Source organism: Ischnura elegans, chromosome 6 (genome assembly GCF_921293095.1).
Source record: "Ischnura elegans chromosome 6, ioIscEleg1.1, whole genome shotgun sequence".
Taxonomy (NCBI): domain Eukaryota; kingdom Metazoa; phylum Arthropoda; class Insecta; order Odonata; family Coenagrionidae; genus Ischnura; species Ischnura elegans.
In genome coordinates, this window is record NC_060251.1 from 33,876,889 (window position 1) to 33,896,682 (window position 19,794).

General features: G+C 36.0%; 1 long non-coding RNA gene across 1 annotated transcript; it reads left to right on the plus strand.

Annotated features, from left to right (window-relative positions):
- Window positions 1-13,179: 13,179 nt before the first annotated feature.
- LOC124160326 lies at window positions 13,180-13,805 on the plus strand. The gene is made up of 2 exons (XR_006865141.1): window positions 13,180-13,337; window positions 13,760-13,805. It is a non-coding gene; the product is annotated as an uncharacterized LOC124160326 (long non-coding RNA).
- The last annotated feature ends 5,989 nt before the right edge of the window (window positions 13,806-19,794 follow it).

Genomic DNA, 19,794 nt, shown 5'->3' on the forward strand with positions numbered 1-19,794 from the left:
ACTTACTACCTCAAAAATAAAGAGTAGGACAGGCAGAGTTTCCAAAAGCCTTTAGATTAATTTTGTCTCTTCAAGGAATTTTTTCAGTTTAACATAATCAAACTTTGCTCGATTATCGATTCCATATTTTTTGACAAGGTCGGCGTGGTGAGGATTACAATAACTGATGTAATGCCGCTTTCACAGCTTGTAGAGCACTGTAAATGGTTTCGTTGTAAAGCTCAGGGTTTACCCCACCTACTCCAAGCATTTTGATATCACTGTCACTGAAAGGAGCGGTGCAGAAAATTCAATAGCATTACTTTTGGAACGAGCCGTGTACCCCGTGTATGCAAAAAGGAGGAATTAGATATATTCACAAGTAAATAAAGAACCCGCGTTGAATCAATGTAGCTCCAACCCTTACCAATTTACAGAAAACTATGGATGAAAACTGACGTAAGGGTTTGTGGGATAAGAAAGAATTAATTCTCCACATTTTAGACCTACCACAAGCAATATTCTCTATACATCTACCTTATTACTCATATATGCCTTAGGTAAAGTAAAGTAAACGCTAAAGTTAATACAAATAAGCTATTTTTATTCACTATATGTACCATCTTGATCATTAATTATAGTAATACACCTGAGCAAACTGCAATGACAAGTATTTCAATGCTTGTCTTCACTATGCAAAAAAATCTATTTAACGGTTAACATGGATTTCAGGCACACCCTAAGTACAACTTTGATTATGGCGTACTACGTTCAATTATGACGATTAAAACAGTCAAAATTCACATAAGGTCTTCATTATATACTTACCTCTAACTTAAGGTATTGAACTGATTTTTCATTTTAAAAAATTCCCCCCCAAGTCGAACAATAGTCAGTATCACTAATTCATTCGAGAATAAGAAACTAGAGAATATTAAATGCACTGAAATAAACCCAGGACACACTCTAAATCTTGAAATCTAATTTATTCAAGCTGTCTAAGTACTAAAATCGCATCACTAATGTTTTTACATACGAGTAATGGCTTATTCAAAGCACACAATTTACAGTTAAGGTTTCATTTATATTCACAAATATTTTTAATCCTAGGCTCACCCTAAGTACAACTTTGACTATGGCGTGAGCGACCACAAAACCGGAGACCAGAAGAACCAGTCGGAGACGAGGGACGGAGACGTAGTCAAGGGTGCTTACAGCCTCCACGAAGCCGATGGCACAATCAGGGTGGTCGAGTACACCGCTGACAAGCACAACGGATTCAACGCCGTCGTCAAGCGACAGGGCAAGGCCGTGCACCCACAGCATTACCACGTGGCCCCACACCACGGAGGATACGGGGGTGATTTCGCCGGAGGATATGGCGATGGCCACGGGGGACATGCATCATCCCACGCCAATGGAAACCTCTACGCCTATGCTCACCATGGAGGACATCATTACTAAAACCATGCATATTTCTATGTCACTAATGATTCATCAACTTCCATCATCGTTTACATGAACTTCTTAAGAAAAATCATAAAATTGTACCAAAATATGTAAATATTGTTTATTTGACAAAATGATTAAAAATAAAATGCAATATATACCGTTATTAGCAAATTTTACTCTGGTGTTTTAAACTCTTTTTGGTTTTTACCGATATAATCTGTTCAGTACTTCATCCCAAATTCTTACCAATCATTTGGTTACAAAAAGTATTATTTGGTGACAAAGTCTTATGGAAATCAGTTTTGGGGATATTTACAAGGGAAAATACCACCTTCCTCCCCACACTGGGACCTTGTTATTGAGTACACATACTTCAATGTAAAACAACCCAACTTCGCCCATAAGTTAGTTACAGTTAATTATAGCGATTTAAGTAATCTATAATCATAAATCATACAGGAGGAGAAAAAGCAATGAGAAATTAGAATGTGATAAATCTTTACTCTCAGCCCTCATACCATCCTTATGTCCTGAAAAAATAACCCTACGTTACAGAAAGAATCTGTGGTGTGTCCTGCTGAACCCAAAAATAAAAATATAGGAACTCTACGAAAAACGTTTCCTTATTATTTTTATTTAAAACATATTTAATGACAGTTAATCATAATTCTTAGGCTTTATGCTAGCACAGTCCCAGGGTGGGGAGGTCGGTTATCTTTTCCCTTGTTAATAACCCCAATTGAAATTTCCATCATGTTTTGTACAACTTTTTGGCAGCCAAATGTTCGTTAATTGCATAGGTACTACTGAGAAGTTTCTTATTTTTATAAGAAATATAAACTGACAGTCAAGATTGACTAAAGCATATACCCCTAAGCTATTTTAACCAAATAGACTTGAAAACTAATGTCAAATAATAAAAATGATGAACGGACAGAATTAATTGCCTTGAAATAAAAATATCTCCGAATATTATCTCCGTAAAACATTCCGAAATAGTAAACTATTGTATAGTGTGCTCTATAGTTTCTCTTTCATGTCTGTCTGCTAGGGTTCAGTATCGATTGTTCGATACTATCGATTGTGTACACACGCACTTCCAGTGCACGCTAGAGGTCTGTGTGTTCGCGCCTCTTGTATAGTTGAGTTGTATCCGTTTATATCCGAGTATATTTTATTGAAATAACGCTGTGTGAATCTTATTACCACAGCCATAAATCCTAAACAACACTATTTCAGTTTGAACAAGACATTATGTATCTATAATTCCTAATCCATCCAGTTTCTCAGTCATTCAGTCACGTAATCTCTAAGGTTTGAGTATTTATTTGAGCATTCATATACTGTTTGATAGCGGAAGGAGTTGCAAGGGTACTGTGCTAAAAAAAACTTGAATTTTTTTCCATCTCCCTGTCGAAAAATCATCTATGTCGGTGATTGCGCAAGAAATAAGCGATGAAAATAGAAGGAAGGTGGATTGACAGAACTCTGCACGTATGAGTTGGACTGTAGCAAAGGTAAGGCCGAAGAGGCCAAAATCCAGTGCATCACAATATAGATCAATGCTTTCTCCGGGCCATAAAATCCGAAACCCTGACAGATGAGATCTGAGCATAGGTATCAGGCTGCAAAAAGTCATCATCAAAAAAACTATAGATTTTATATTGGTCCTAGGTTGCAGGTGAGGTCTTTGGTTAGTACTCTATGGATATAAAATTTCACTTTTTTGAATCCGAGATGGTATCATTTCAGCCTAAAAAATGAAAGCGAGAGAAATTTCCTATATACCAGATGAACTAAATATCCATGAATCAGGTAAAAGCAAATGTATTTAGTAAGAGAAGAGAACAGGGGATCAACTTCAGCACCCTGTAAGGCAGGATAGGGTATGAAGACCAATCAACTTACAAGGATAACCTATTAAGTGTCGGTAGGTACTCATAAAAATGTTGCACGGTAAATAAATAGCTAGACGATTTTAAGGTGGTATGCGCATGTATCAAATTTATCGGACGAAAATAGAAGAAAATTAGAACGCTTATGTTACGTAGGAACAGTATGATTTTATTATTCAGAATATAGAAATATCTGCTACGCCAATCACTAAGTCTCAAGAAAATATTGTTATGAAGCTGGGTGAAAGTATAATGCATTTCTTCGTACTAACTACATAACAATATATATCTTAAATAGTTAAATGACTGGGAAGACTCGAGATCATCATCATTAAGCAATTACAGATCATCACTTTCTATTGCGCAAAGGGAAAAGTGGAGTACAAACACTGATAAATGAATTTAATCCTTCTAAGATACCAGACATAAATATGTTCCATTGTTGCACTCTTAGAAATATTCATATATAAAAACATTTCTTGCAAAGAATTGTAGCAGCGATTTCACCAATGCTTCTCTTCCATGGAAAAGTTATTCGTCAACATAGATGTGTAACATCTTTTTATTCACAATTCTTTGTATAGACGTTATAATTCTCCGTTTTCTGTCAAAATATCTACAAAATAGGACAAGTCAGATAGTTTTACCTAATATCAAAACTTAAGAAAATCTTCTTAATCATGCATTATTTTTCATTACATTCACCGTTTTCTCAAAAGACGGCCGACTACCAAACCGATGAATATTTATTTTTACACAACCGGGAGAAAGTGGTTACACACTTGATGCAGTGAATCAGTTCAACTGGGGAAGCATAATATAGGTATAAATGATATATGGTGCGGCTATCATAAGGAGAATTACGATAACAAAGGAGGCATTAATAATAAGGAAAGAGCATTCAGGAGGATCGTTAGTTGAGATCACAAGGAGAAGGGTAGTGAAGAAACTTATATTGAGTTTAGTATTTAAAGTGCGAATAGATAGAAACTTAAAAGGGGTGACAAGAAAATGCAAATGACGTTGGATGAATGAGTGTGGATAAGAATGGAGAAAGTAAAGTGGAAAAAAAGGAGGAACGACGAAGCGCTGAAAATTTTGGGCGATAATAGGAAGTCTCTAGATTGGAAAAGGAAGAGAGAGACGATTTGTAGGAGCAATGGGCGGGGAGGGAATATTAAAAATGCGTTTGAGGAAAGGACGTAGCTAATTCAGGAATGCAAAATTAATAGATAGGAAGAAAGGGCGTAGGTGTTAAAAATAGAAGACGGGAGTTAAAGCTGACACGGAAGACAGACCAGTGAAAGTTGACAAATTCTCCATATAAAACATTCCCACAATCGGTAGAATACTTAAAATTATAGTTTTCAGGACTCTATTCATTAAAGAAAAGGAATAAACACTTCCTGGATAGTAAACTCGAGCCGCAACATTCTCCTTTATTCGAGCGCTCACAGCGGAAAAACGCCATATACGCCACATACGAAAAGGCCACGCCCACAGTTGGGACCAAAGTTAGGGAGCTAGAAGCTTTCCACGGTTGCAACAGTTACATTCTTGGTGTGAAATTAAGTGAAAAAGGAGTATCACACTCTGCTTCTTTCATGAAACACTCCAGTACACTTCCAATCGAAGATATATAAATACGGACTGGACACCACAGGAATCATTCACTTCAAGACATTTTGGAAGTATCATCGACCGCACAACCATGCAGATCGCCCAAGTAAGTGATATTCAAACATTCATTATGCTCATTTGAAACTTATAAATACCATTGCAGATAAGAATGTAAAGGATTCTTCTCTGCGTTACCGTTTTTCGGCCTATCCTGTTTAATTTCTCAAGGAAATGTGAGAGCAAACCCTTTGAAAAGCCGATCAGCATTAGTCGGAAAAACACTTATCTTTAACTGCTATGATGACCCGGGAAGGTTTTAACGAAGATTTGCTGATAAAAGTTACACTATTACTTATAGGCATCGTCAAACACAAGCTGGAAGTAATTTATTAAATAGCAAAATTTGCTGAAAATTGAAGAACTAGTAGCGCTATGGCGATACATTATTCGTAGCTATTATTACGTCAATTAGAGCTTCAACCCGAAGGTTAGCATGTCTCATAGTGAGGGCAGATCTCACCCAGTATGATTTTACAGGCGTCTGATGTCATACTCTCAGGGTAGGGGATCCAGTTCCTTTATCTCCAAAATCTCACACCACGAAGAAAGTGAACTATTAGTGTAGATTCTAAACGTACTATGCCACATTATGTTGATGTAAATTATATGATAATAGAATATGATGAAAATAGAACTTCTATTATTGCCATAATGGTCTTCTCGCATTTTATCAATAGTAAATTTTATCAATTGCTAGCTCTGTAGACTCTCTCTCTCTGTGCACTACGCTAAGTTGAATACATATCACACATTTAGGGTTTGGAGCCAATTATATACTAGTCCCTTGTCAATCTTATGCCAAGGTTATCCCCCAAAACTTCCTCATCCACATGGCATCGGATTACAAGGATTTAATTCCTAAATATCACGATAAGAAAACAATAATGGCTACGTAATCCATACATTACAAAAACTCTCTGTTTACTTCATGTCAAGGTTGCAGTGATATTCGCCATCATGGCATGCGCATGCGCAGATCCGGGGCACTATGGAGGAGGTCATCATGTCGACTATTACGTGAGTATCTACGTGCTACATGTATTGGTAACGAAAAAAAAACAAAAAAGGTTTTATATTACGCAAAAATTCTTCCCTTCCACTTCTTTTACATCTCAAAATTTAAATCGCCTGAACCATTTTTTTAAGAATAAAAAATTTTCTTCATTCTACATCTAATTTCCATTTAAAAGCTTTTTAAATGCTGCAATTTGATTTGACTCACTAGGAAAGAATATACATTACCAATTCATTCCTGTCGGTTAGTCTTACCTTGTAATAGTCTAACAGGCCAATACTTGATCCATAAAACTAACCGATGTAATATCTATAAACTCTGCCAGTGAAAATATTTATATTATTCTTGTAATGCTGGAAGTAATCTCAAAATACCTGCCCTATCTAGGGTTTAAGTTGGAAATGATTATAGCGTACATAATTCGTTAGAAAATTCCTCAAATAATTCATGTAAAGGCACTGAAGACATTATATTTACATTCGAAAATTGAATAGGTATTAGAAATTACAAAAACCTACCTACAATATGAAAGGTAAGGTTTATTAAGTCTGATAAAAATGAAAACTGGAATATCTTAACTTTGAAAACAAAAAAAATTATTTACTGCGAATAAAATCATATGATTTCATCATGAAACATATTGTATGGTGAATGATAAGTACGATTATATTTTAACATCAAACTTCAGGGACAATAAAATCAAAATTTCGTTATCAGGATAAAAAATTGATATCAAAAGCTTGTAGTTCAGTCTAATGAATGCTTCAAGGTAGTGGGTATGATTGATAATGCATGAAATTTAACCATGTACGTCGGCCACTGAATAAGAACGATAATTGATTCAGAATGCTTTCATGAAATCAGTAGCGCCAATATTTATTTGTGTTTGATATCTTTTCGCACATCCGCAATTCATTCCATTTTTTCAGAAAATGTTTACTCAAGATATTAATGTTTCTGATGAATTATAGGCCCATCCAAAATACAATTTTGACTATGGCGTGAGTGACCACAAGACCGGTGACCAGAAGAACCAGTGGGAGACGAGGGATGGAGATGTAGTCAAGGGTGCTTACAGCCTCCACGAAGCTGATGGCACAATCAGGGTGGTCGAGTACACCGCTGACAAGCACAACGGATTCAACGCCGTCGTCAAGCGACAGGGCAAGGCCGTGCACCCTCAGCATTACCACGTGGCCCCACACCACGGAGGGTACGGAGGTGCATTCGCCGGAGGATATGGCGGTGGCCACGGAGGACATGCATCATCCCATGCTAACGGAAACCTCTTCGCCTACGCTCACCATGGTGGACACCACTACTGAATCTACGGTTCGAATTCAGCATTTCCTATTTTCACCGATTCCATCTTCATTTCCTGAAATAGCGGGACTTCATCACTAGTCACAGTTGTACAAAATATGGTACACATAATCGCAACTGTATTATTTATGCAAAATGTAAAGAGTACGTCATCATTAAATAAAATATGATTCATAATTTAATTTTTTTGTTCTACATTAAATGCTTTTGGAAATTCTGTTCGATTCAGAGGCGGACACTCCTTGAACGCTGGCGTGGGAGCATATCTTCTGAACTGTGCAACATATTTTAGTTATTATTGCTTTGCATTATTCATGAATATTTTTATTAATGCTGCTATATGTTGTTGATAAATATTTCCATAATTTTGGGATATTTGGGGGAAGGAAAGATGGAACAGAAGCTGAAACATGATTAATATAAATGAACAAAATTTCGAAAAAAAGGAAAAATTAATAATTTTAAACAGTTTGTGTACAATTTCCGTAGAGTAATCCCTCAAGTCTACCTCCTTAGCATAAATGTTCATGTTTGAGAACTTTTCAACTCTCTAAACCCTAAGAAGGAATGTAAATGCGAAAATAATCCTTGTTGTCCCTCCAAATTATCGAAAAGTAATAAAAAAATTGGAGTAGGGTATCCCCCGAAAATAGTGGGTGATGGGAAAAACGGATGTCTTATTCGGACTCAGAAGGTCATTTTACAAAAGAATCAGCAGGAATGGTATCGGGTCTCGAGAAAAAATGATTGTTTTTTTTGCCGTCCAGTGAGAGAAAACAATAAGCTGTATTACATCATGATTTAGTGTACTGTTTGAAGTACCTACTATGTATATTATCAAGTGTCGTAAAGTAATCTCATAGACAGCTGCAATATGAATATTTTATATCAAAATATTCTGCATTCAATTCCAAAAAGAGATAATTAACACACAATGACACATGATTACACTTTAAGGGTGATAACGTAAGTATTAAAATATGATTTTGCAAATTAATATTTATGAAGGAGTTCTCTGTATACCGCCCCCATTATACGATATAAATTAAAAAAGAATTAAACATGGTCGAACAAATCCTAATTCATTTCAATTCAAATTTGGTGGGTAAATTGCCCTGGAGCACATATGAAATTGAGTAGTACCATAGGCTAAAAAGTGAAATTGAAAAAGGTAAAAAGACATAGCGTATTTAAAGGTATATGGTAAGATAGTATTCAAGGTTGTAACCCAGCCAAAAACCTGAACAAAAGGTAAACCAAGTATACCAAAAATTACTGACTGAAAAGACTCCAGATATAGCGGACACTATTAATCTGCGGACCATCATCCGCTATTTGGCACGGAAAAAATAAAGTATAAACTTTTATACATGATTGCAGGTATAAAAAGTCCGCTAAAGAAGCCGGTCCCACAACCTTCTACCGTTACTCAGACATATTTGTGTGACAAACTTGATTCTGGTTGATATTTGGAGGTAGGATTTCAATAGTTTGATATAGGTCGCAAAAGACATTAAAATATCTCTGCATACTTTTGAAAAAGTATATTATTTTATTGAAAAAATAGTAATCACATCAAGCGTTTCCATTGTGCAATTGAATCTACAACTTAATGTTTAAAATAATCATCTCGTCATTGGGTACATAAATATATTTTCCTAGCGGATCTATAGAATGAGAATTATCTATAATTCAATTAACAAGAGCACTACATGAAGCGTATCAATAATTAATAATATTTTGAATTGCCGCCTATGAATAATTGGTATCAATCCATCGAAGACTTTGCAATGGTTAATCTTTCACCTTTTTTATAAAAATTTATATGAGTTACTCAAAGGAAATTCCCTGTTCGACGATCTTCCATTGATATTTGGTAAAAAGTTATCGATTGCATTTCTTTTTAAATTTTACCCAGGAAGGCTATTTTTGTATTTGATATATTTAAAGAAAAAAATATTTTAGGAAACCTTACGAGATACCGTAGAGTGGAGGTAACGTGGACTAATTTTATCAATATTTTAAATAAAAGTACCAGTACTTAAGTACCCTTTAGATATTCCAAGTTAAATATGCTTGAAATCTTACTGATTCACTGTGCATAAGAGTGAGCCAACTTTCCAAAAATTTAATTTTTTTAATTGAAAAAAGTGAACCGAAATACCCCAAAAGTTGGGGTGTAAATTTGGATCACTATTCTATTTGGTGTCTAGGGTCTGTTCCTAATGCTAATGAGGTAAATTGAACCACCAATATTTGTTCATAAAACGTTTTTATACATATAACACTATAAATATGGTTTTCCTTATCAAAGTTAACATTATTTTGAGACGGAACATCCGTTAGGGGCACTTAGATATATTTATAGAAATTTTTATGGCATAATCACCAACCTTTGCACTGTTTATTATATACTCATGAAATCTTTCTGTAATTTCTGGGTGACAAGAAGCCTCTTATCTGTTCTCGATCAGGCCATTTAGTTTTAAATCTTTTTTCTTTTGGACATTCTTTTTGAAGGAATGCCTGTATAGACACAATTACAAACAGCACTTGCTGCATTAAAGCAGCACTATATTCCACATAAAATCAAACCCTCAACAATGAAGGGGTGGAGGGGCGCCTCTTTTCTCTTTCTGAGCGGGCACTTTGTCTGCCATGCTTCAGAGGATTTTAAGTTTTCACACCACGTCGAATTCTTATTAGAAGAACATCTATTATCACTGTAGCTTTTCTAATAGATATTGTACCACTTTTCCTTTGTTGCAATGCACATTTAAATTCTTCCTCGGCCTATTTGCAACACATAGATGGTCCGGTCTTCTTCACATTGATACGAACTATGGTAGTTCACTTTACCCTACAAAAAGGAAACATTTTTATTTTCTGGTGAATTTTAAATCAACTGAAGTTGATACACCATGAATAAAGAGCCGACATAGCCTTAAAATTGTACTTATTCGATTCATGCAATTGATAGGTGATGCAATATTTCATATAGTAAGACGAAACATAAGTTATTTGCATATTCTTTAATTAGGTGAAATATAATGTCTCATATTAACATGAATTCTTACTTAATCGTAACACAGATCACGATCCATGCTTGATGATACACAAACCACAATCCAGTGCCTCCTTAAAACTTCTTAAAGTAATACCAGAGTAATACGCTAGCTTTAAGGAGGGGATAAGCACGGAACTGTTTCACTGATCCACTTTACCTCCCATGGTCCACATTACAGTACCACACAGATAGCGAATTATGATAACATTAGGCAATGTCAAACAAAAGGTTTCTCATGCCAACAGACAGAGCTAATTTATGAAACAGGTAGCTACACCCTCTTAGAAATGAAGCCGAAATATGTAATCAAAGGTTTGAAAAATGAAGATATAAATAACATTATGTTACCTGGATATAATAATACTAAACTATTAGCTTTAACAGATAATGCGCCGCATTTTTCTCAATTTATAAATCCAGAAGGTATCTAATAGTTCGCAATAATAACTTCAATTTTTTTGAGATAATTACAGCTGCTCCACCAGATAAGAGCAGAAATGGGCAATACATAAGTATCTAGTTGCTAGTTTGCGTCTCTTCCATACCCAATTTATTTTTCAGCATACATGCGTAACAGTATTTTATTCATTAGCATTTAAACTCTCTATTCTTACTAAAATATCCACCATAATGAACAAGAGCGTGAATTTCACCAGATATCAAAAATAAAAAAAAACTTTTTCCATGTATTATAATTATATATGCTTTATTCGCAAGAACGTAACCACAAAAATAAGAGACGGATAAATATTAATTTTTAAAATCACAGATACCTGTGTGGGCAAGTGGAGAAGTTCAAATTAGGAGGCTCAATGGAGGCTTATTGATACAGCGGAGCGGATATCAGGAGCACGATTGCGTTAAGAAAAGGAGACATTCATGGTTAGATAACAGCTGATGTGAGAATCGTTAATTAAAAGTAAAAATAACAGGCTAGTGAGGAATCTAATTTAAAACGTAGCACCTAAAATACCGAAAGATGGAAAATGAACTAGGATTATGAGTAAATAGAGGAGGTGTTCGAGATTGGGGTATGAGAAAAATTAAGAAGGCGACATAGTACATGGTGGGCGAGAAGATGAAGGTTCTCTATGAGATACGGAAAAGAAAGACGGTTTTGTTTTGACAAGTACTGAGCGGGGGGGGGATATTAAAAACTGTGTAAGAGGGATAAATGTAGGTAAGCGCGGAATTATGATTAAAAGTATAGGGAGAAGTTAGGATTAATTGATAGGATGAAAAGGCTTCCGCCTTGCAAACAGAGAAAGAAAACTGACGTATGGACGGGAGGTAGACCGTGGAACTTTACGAATGCTCCTTGTAAAAATACCTTAGCCGCTAGAATACTATAAAAATAGTGTCCGAAACTCACTACGTTTAAGTGATGGTATAAATACTTCCTGAATAATAAATTCGTGCCGATACTTTTCCCTCCCTTTTGAGCGGGCATGACGGAAAACGGCGTACGCCACATACGGAAAAGCCACGCCCACCATTGGGACCAACGTGAGGGAGCTAGACACTTTCCACGGTTGCAACAGTTAAATTCCTGGCGTGAAATTAAGAGAAAAAGGAGTGTCGCACTCTGTTTCTTTCATGAAACACTCCAGTAGTCATTCAATCGATGATATATAAACACGGACTGAACACCACAGGAATCATTCACTCCACAATATTTTGGAAGTAGCATCGACCGCACAACCATGCAGATCGCCCAAGTAAGTGCTGTTCAAACATTCAATATTCTCACTCGACGTTCAAAAATATGATTGCAGAAAAAGATTTTCGGGAAAATTCTCAACTGTTTTTTTGGCCGCTCCTATTTGATTATCCACGGAACTGAAAGATATTCTCTCTAAACATCTATCAACCTCGGTTGGGAAAATAGTGATTCCTGAAGTTTTTACTACATTTTTTAATTATATCCCTACCATTGAACTACAATTTAACAAAGAATTATATACAGATATTACACCATAGCTTAAAAGTGTCGGCAAGCACAATACGGAAGTAAAATTTTCAATAGCAAAACTTGTAGAAAATAGGGCTATTAGCGCTATGTTGGCCCCTTAGTCGTAACTATGGTTGTGGAAATCGGAGCTATAACCATATGGTTGGCATGTAAGCTTGAGGGCAGACTTCACCCAGTACAAATTTACAGCCGTCTCTTTTTATTCTCTCAGAATAAATGGGCCAGTTCCTATCTTTGAAAAATCTCATACTCCGAGGATTGCGAACTATTAACTTTGACTGTAAACACACCACAGAATACGACATTAATGCAAATATTTAAGTAATTAAATCGGATAGAAACATAATATCTATTTTCGGGAGAAAGTTCTTTTCGCCGACGTTTATTCACTATTGCATCTCTCTCATTCTGTATATTCTGCGTCTGGTCAATGCAAAGGTGCATGTGTGTCTCAAATTCAGGGTATAAGGACAATCCAATCACTAGTTATCCGCCAACACTTCCTCAACGGTATGGAATAGAATAGAATTGAATTACTAAAAATCGAAAATAAGCAACAGCGACGTCATGGCGCAGTTAGCAGAGCTTTAGCGCACTTTCCATTACTTAGTTTTGAAGTGAAATATTACTCTATGTACTTTTCATTACAAGTTATTAATCACATTTTATTACCAATTTTTTGTTCTGGTTACAAATGTATATATTAGAAGATTTGACGCAACACTATTGATAATAGAGATATTTCACTATTATGTCTTTTGTTACCCGATGCCGGAATTGCGTTCCAACGCGAATAACACCACTGATAAGCACACAATAATGGCAATATAACACATATATCTTCGTAAAAAATTCTATTTGCTTCATTTCAAGGTTGCAGTTATCTTCGCTATTGTGGTATGCGCAAACGCAGATGCCGGCCATTATGGAGGAGGTCATCATGTCGATTATTACGTGAGTGTCCATGTAATATTGAAAAACACTTTTTACATCTATATACTTATGATGGAAAAAACTAAAACAATTATAAAGTGACAAAAGTATAACATAAACAACTAAATCACCGATAATTGAAAGAAGAGCCGTAATTCCTTTTCTAAATTTATTTTAAAGGCATTTTTAACACTCAAATAGTGTAGTATCCACTTAGAAAAAATTACAAATCAACTTAATACCAACGAGGGATTCTTACATTGTTTGATCAAATACTATCTGGCAAACGAAAGATAATCAATGTCATGACCATTAATATAGCCAATGATAGATGCTTAAAATCTTAGTGTGACTCAGCAATACACCTGAGCAAACGCCTATGACAAGTATTTCATTGCATGCCTTCGCTATTCCGTAAACTTAACGGTTAATATGGATTTCAGGCTCACCCTAAGTATAACTTCGACTATGGCGTGAGTGACCACAAGACCGGTGACCAGAAAAACCAGTGGGAGACGAGGGACGGAGATGTTGTCAAGGGTGCTTACAGCCTCCACGAAGCCGATGGCACAATCAGGGTGGTCGAGTACACAGCTGACAAGCACAACGGATTCAACGCCGTCGTCAAGCGACAGGGCAAGGCCGTACACCCACAGCATTACCACGTGGCCCCACACCACGGAGGATACGGAGGTGCTTTCGCCGGAGGATATGGCGGTGGCCACGGAGGACATGCGTCATCCCATGCTAACGGAAACCTCTACGCCTACGCTCACCATGGTGGACACCACTACTGAATCTAACGTTCCAATCCGCTATTTACTATTTTCATTGTTATCATATTCATCTCCTGAAAAAGCGGGACTTCATCACTAGTCACAGTGGTATCAATCATTTCACACATAATCACAACTGTAATATTTATTTTGAATGTAAACAGCACGTCATCATGAAATAAAATGTGATACATATATAAGTATTTTAATAGAGCAATTATTGAATTTTCATAAAAATTATATTCACTATGTCATTGTAATGAATAGGATATTAGGAAATTAGGTAATGTAATTCAAAAGATATCAGCCGGAACCAATTTTATCCAAATACGGATGCAGACATCAACCACTTTAAACATTGCGAGCTAGTAAACCTAATGACCCAATCATTCATCCAGGGGTCATAAAATATTCAGTTCCGTTTTCAAATAAATAATATTTGAGACGAGGAGGTGCACCTTAGGAACCAAGCAGTCTGTGCCTGGGATAATTTTGGAATCGGCGCATTTCAACTCGGGAAAATTATATAGATACGAAGCCATAAAGAAAAAAAGGGAAGATAAGTAAAGTTAAACTAAACGGTGATAATATTTTCCATGACCAGGATTTTAAAAGCTGATACGAAAATAGATTGGAAATTTTGATCCGAAACCGTGCGAAAATCATTCGCCTTGACCGGGAGGCGAATGATTTTTCCTCTGTGGATTTTTCGCACAATTTGTAGATTGCGGGTAACTCCGTAAAAGTTATCACCGACAGGGGTGCAGCTATGAATTAAGGCTGGGGGGGGGGGGGTTTAGATGAAACTAATACCGGGGTATGGGGGGGTATGGAGTACCCACCGGGATAAGCGGTGGGTGATAGATTAATAACTTGCAGAATGTTAAGATAAATGGATCAAGATGGTGAGCTTTTATGGCTTTCTGAGGGATATTTCATTAATCCTTACACTATTCTATTAGAAATATCAATCAAGTTAAGTGAAATGGATTAAACTTAAAACTTTCTGTGAGCTCCTGGGGGTTTTAACCCCCAACCGAGGCTAGTCCCGGTATCCTTAAATAATTGTTATGATCCCTTTCTATGAGAGCTACTGGGTAGGCATAAAATGACTGTCGATTCCACAGCACTCTGATTTTTCTTAGTTAATTTTCTTTGCTGTAGATTTGCTTGGAGAAGAAAAATAATTACTAGAAACATATTTATACATCTCTCGGTGACTTGACTAATAACTGTTGACAATCTCTGGTACACCTGCATGTAGTAGCTGCGTGACAAAGAATCATGATTTTCCGCATTAATAAATTAGTGTTGACCACACTACGATTAAAAGAAAGATGTTTCAAGATAAAGGTGGAAATAATTACTTAACATTGCCAAGGTAGAAAGCTAACAATTCCCTGCGTTATAAGTAGATAATTAACTATTGAATAATTAAACCCAAGAAAGAAAAAAGAAAGACGAAATGGCACGCAATAAAATAAGCGATGATAATATGAGGCATGGAGGTTAACAGAGAACTGTTCATGTAAAAATTGGGCGGTAGAAAAGGTAAGGCAGTAGAGACCAAAATCTACTATCTTAAAATAAAGATAAAGGTATTTTTCGCGCCAGACAATCCGAAACCCACGCTGATGTGATCTAGGTGTAGCAACCACTCATTAAAAGTTTTAGCAATTGAACTAGTACTGCGGTAGTAGAGATGGAAAAGGAGAGATTTTTGATTTCGGGAAAAAATAAAGTTTCAATAATTACCAATCACAGAGCATTTGACATTTTTCTTAGAGCTTATGGTGCAGAAAGTTCTGAGAATGATGCAAACAAGATATTACTTTTTTATTCCAAAATTATGCCATTACAGCCTTAATTTTATGAGAGCAGTAGAAACATCAGCATTCCAGTGAGCCGGAAGAAATAAAAGTCCATGAGTTAGCTAAATAGCAAGGCATAAATTTGGAGAATATAACAGCAATCAATTTCCAAACCCTGTGAGGTAAGATACGAATACTTATTTCGGATTTTTCCCGATCCACTCCTTCAAACAGTAAAATGTTATTGCTACGGAATATGAATACATGTTACACGGAAAATAAAATGATACATGATTTTGAGGGGAATGCGCTTGTATCAAAGCCATCGGAATAAAATGATGGAAAATTAGCATATATCTTCGTTAGGAATTAAATGATATTATTATTAAGGATACACTAATATCCGCTGAGTCAATCATGAAGGATTGAAGAATATTTTTATTCAGTTAGGAGAGAGTTTGATTCACCTATTCACATTCACTGCCATAAAATAGCTATCCCAAATAATAAATCGAATTGGAATACCCTAGATACAGCTACTAATTTAGGGTAGTTTCCTTCATCAAAGAAAACGAAAGGCATTGATTGCGATTCGTTACCCACCATTAGTGTATTCATAATATATACATTATTTCGTTTTAGAAATACCGGTTTAGACGAATGGCAATGGTCCATTTTTATCCTCATTTGAAAAGGGCCAGAATGGCGCCTATGCGATGCCACTCCACGTGACGTCACAGGGACCTAGTTTCTATAGGAGAAGATAGGAGTTATACATCGTCTGAGGTTACCAATGCATGCATGAGGCGCAGAGCTCAGGGAAACATGTATTAATAATCACTTATTAAAACTGGCTAAGGTCGGAAAGTTTTCCTCGTGTGATAAGGTATTAATAATCCTTATTTAAGCCAAGCGCTACCAGCCAGCAGGGTACTCAGCTACCCGCTAGCAGCCTGCGTCGTATCAGCGCTAAGCCTCGCCTCAAGGTCACCTCTCAGGGTGGCAGCGGGAACAAGAAATACGTCTTATGGAGAGATTTCCCGGCATTTATACTAACGCGTCGTGTTTTCGCGCGCTTGAAATTTTTCACTTTTCATCCAATCGCGAAAAATAGATATCGTCATTTAAAAATCTAAATGCGTGAAATACGTACTCCAGGAGTAATAACCTTTCGATTTAGGCAATAAAAAAATAATAGGAAACCACCCTATTGATTCACCGTTACACGGTCGGTATTTACGTATTAAAAACATGTTTTTAGCAGATTTGGAACAGCGAATTGAACAGTTCCAAATAATTCGCAAACGCCATTAATTTCTTTCAGAATAATTGAAATAAGTATATTTAAATCGTGGAACCATTCATAATGACAATAAACCCCCATAATAAATAAATAATCTATAAATATATAATTAATAAAATACAATAATAAAATAAAAAATAAAAAAATAATTCCATAACATTACAATGATTTCTTGAACTTATAGGAATAATATTATGTAACGAAAATGAGAGATCCCCTCAGCGGGTGCAGAAAAATGTTTTTCAAGCGAGTCTTTGGAATACATTCAATTAATTATAATACTAAAGCAAGCATATCATAAAGCATAGCATATAATAAGCATATCATGTATATCGTTGCACATGTCAACTACGGAAAATTAGCAAAAACCATCAAAAGTTTTGGCATGGATACTTTTAATAGAAATTGGTGTGATTATGTCATCAATATATATGCATCTTACGTGTAGCCAATTTATTGGTCAACATGTACGGGTACCAGGGTTGTATTCACTTTTATATTAAAACTAGATGACCCGGTGAACTTTGTATTGCCTCCTTATCTAATGAAATGGATATAACATATGCATCTACGTTAAATATAACACAATTAGAGAGCAGTTCAATTTAAAGCTTTCTGATAAAAGATATTTTTACATTTTTTTGCGGTGTACATATACAAATATGATTAATTCATTTGAAAAAAATTATTCTATTTTTTAAATGTTAGTGAGGTACTATTAAGAATTATTTCTCAACCCAGAACGTAATGAGAATAATTAATCTGGTGGTGACACCAATTGTGGCAATTCTACTTTTCCACCATCACAACGTAATCCAGTGGATTCAACACTGTATTTCAAAGACTGACAATATTGACAAATGATTTTAATATCCCCAATTGTTACTGATTTTCCGGCACAATAATCAACAACCCGATTGTTGTTGAATGCTACATGTTCAAGGGTCACAGAAGTACTGCGTCTGCCAATTCGACACATTTCATTGTTCCGTGGTCGCTGTTGTTGTGCTTGATGTTCACGAATTCATTGCATTATAAGTTCATCTGCCACAGAGACGCAATTTTGCCATATCAAGTGGTATTTGTGAGAGGTGACCGAAATCTGATGTAATATGCGTCATGATGGAAGGGTAAGGAAGGAATGGTGGAAAGAAACGCGACGTCGGCATTAGCCTGCTCTTAACGAAAGGCGTCAAGGAGACCACGGCTTAACGTCCCATCTGACGGACAGAGTATTGTGCTTGAAATGTCCTCCACACAACATTGAAGTAAGGATCGGGCAGTCTGAAAATTCTCTGCCACCGCCGGGATTTGAACCCGAGCCCTCAGAGTAGGAAGCCATGATATTCCAATACGAATATTATTGTTGTTATTTATCGTTCGCTGGTCATCAGTGCGGTAATCTCGAAAGGTATCTCGTTGCACATTATATATATTACAGTAATATAATAACTATATATTTATATTTACCCCTGTGGGAGGAGGTGCTTGGAATGGAGCAAACTTGAGCAAATGGAGCAGAAAAACTAGGGTAGCACAATAGAAGAAAATTATTTTGAGTATTAATAGTAAACAAGTATTCATACCATAGTTACAAGTCGACCTAGTGGTCGGGTGGTAACATCACCGACTAACTATGCAGTGTCCAAAATAAAAAATTATATATGACAAATACAAAGATATCATGAGGTTCGCTGGTAAAAAACAGCACAAAGATGTATATATAATCCAGAAGACAAAATATAAGAACCAAAATCCAAAAATATAAGCAATACACAAAAGTACAAAAATTAACAGAGGCCATCACAATTCAGTTATTATTATTACTTTCTTATCTTCGTCATTAAAATCCTATTAATCCATTAAATTACCGTTTATTGGGAAGGGCTCCAATATTTCGTCGGGTAAACGGTTCCATCATTGCAGAAAGGAAATTTTAAAAGTATTTGAGAGCTGCCTCTATCTTCTTCCTCGCCAAGTAACTAGGACCTTTCAATATGTTCGATAGTTCCCCCCACGCAATGGATACAGCGGTGCAGACATCATACGGAGAATTGCCAAAATAATGAGGGCATTCATAACAGAAAAGAGGTAATGAGAGGATCGTTAGTTTTGATTACAAGAAAACATTAAATAAGAATCCAATTAGTATTGAACCACTTGCGATGTGGAAAGATGTAAACAAAACTGTGATCACAGAAAAATGCAGGAGGCGTTAGATATGAGAAAAATAATTAAGATATCGTAGACTAAGATGAGGAACTAAAAAGTACTAGATATGTTGGGCAAGTGTGGGAAGCTACGAGATGAGATACGAGGGAGTAATAACGTTTTTTTAAAGCGAGTGCTGAGCGGTTCAGGTATGTTAACCCTTAGTAATGCAGAAATATTTCTGGGACAAGTTGAATTTAGAAACTTCTCATTTACAAAATGTGAAAATTTTCTTTATTTCCTGAGGCAGCTAGGTACATATTTCGCCATTGAACTTTACAACACGAAAGAACGCGTAGCTTAAATCTTCCCTGAATAGAGCTGAAAATGTTCACATTTTTTACGCTACTTAGAAGAAACACTGGGTTACAATGGGT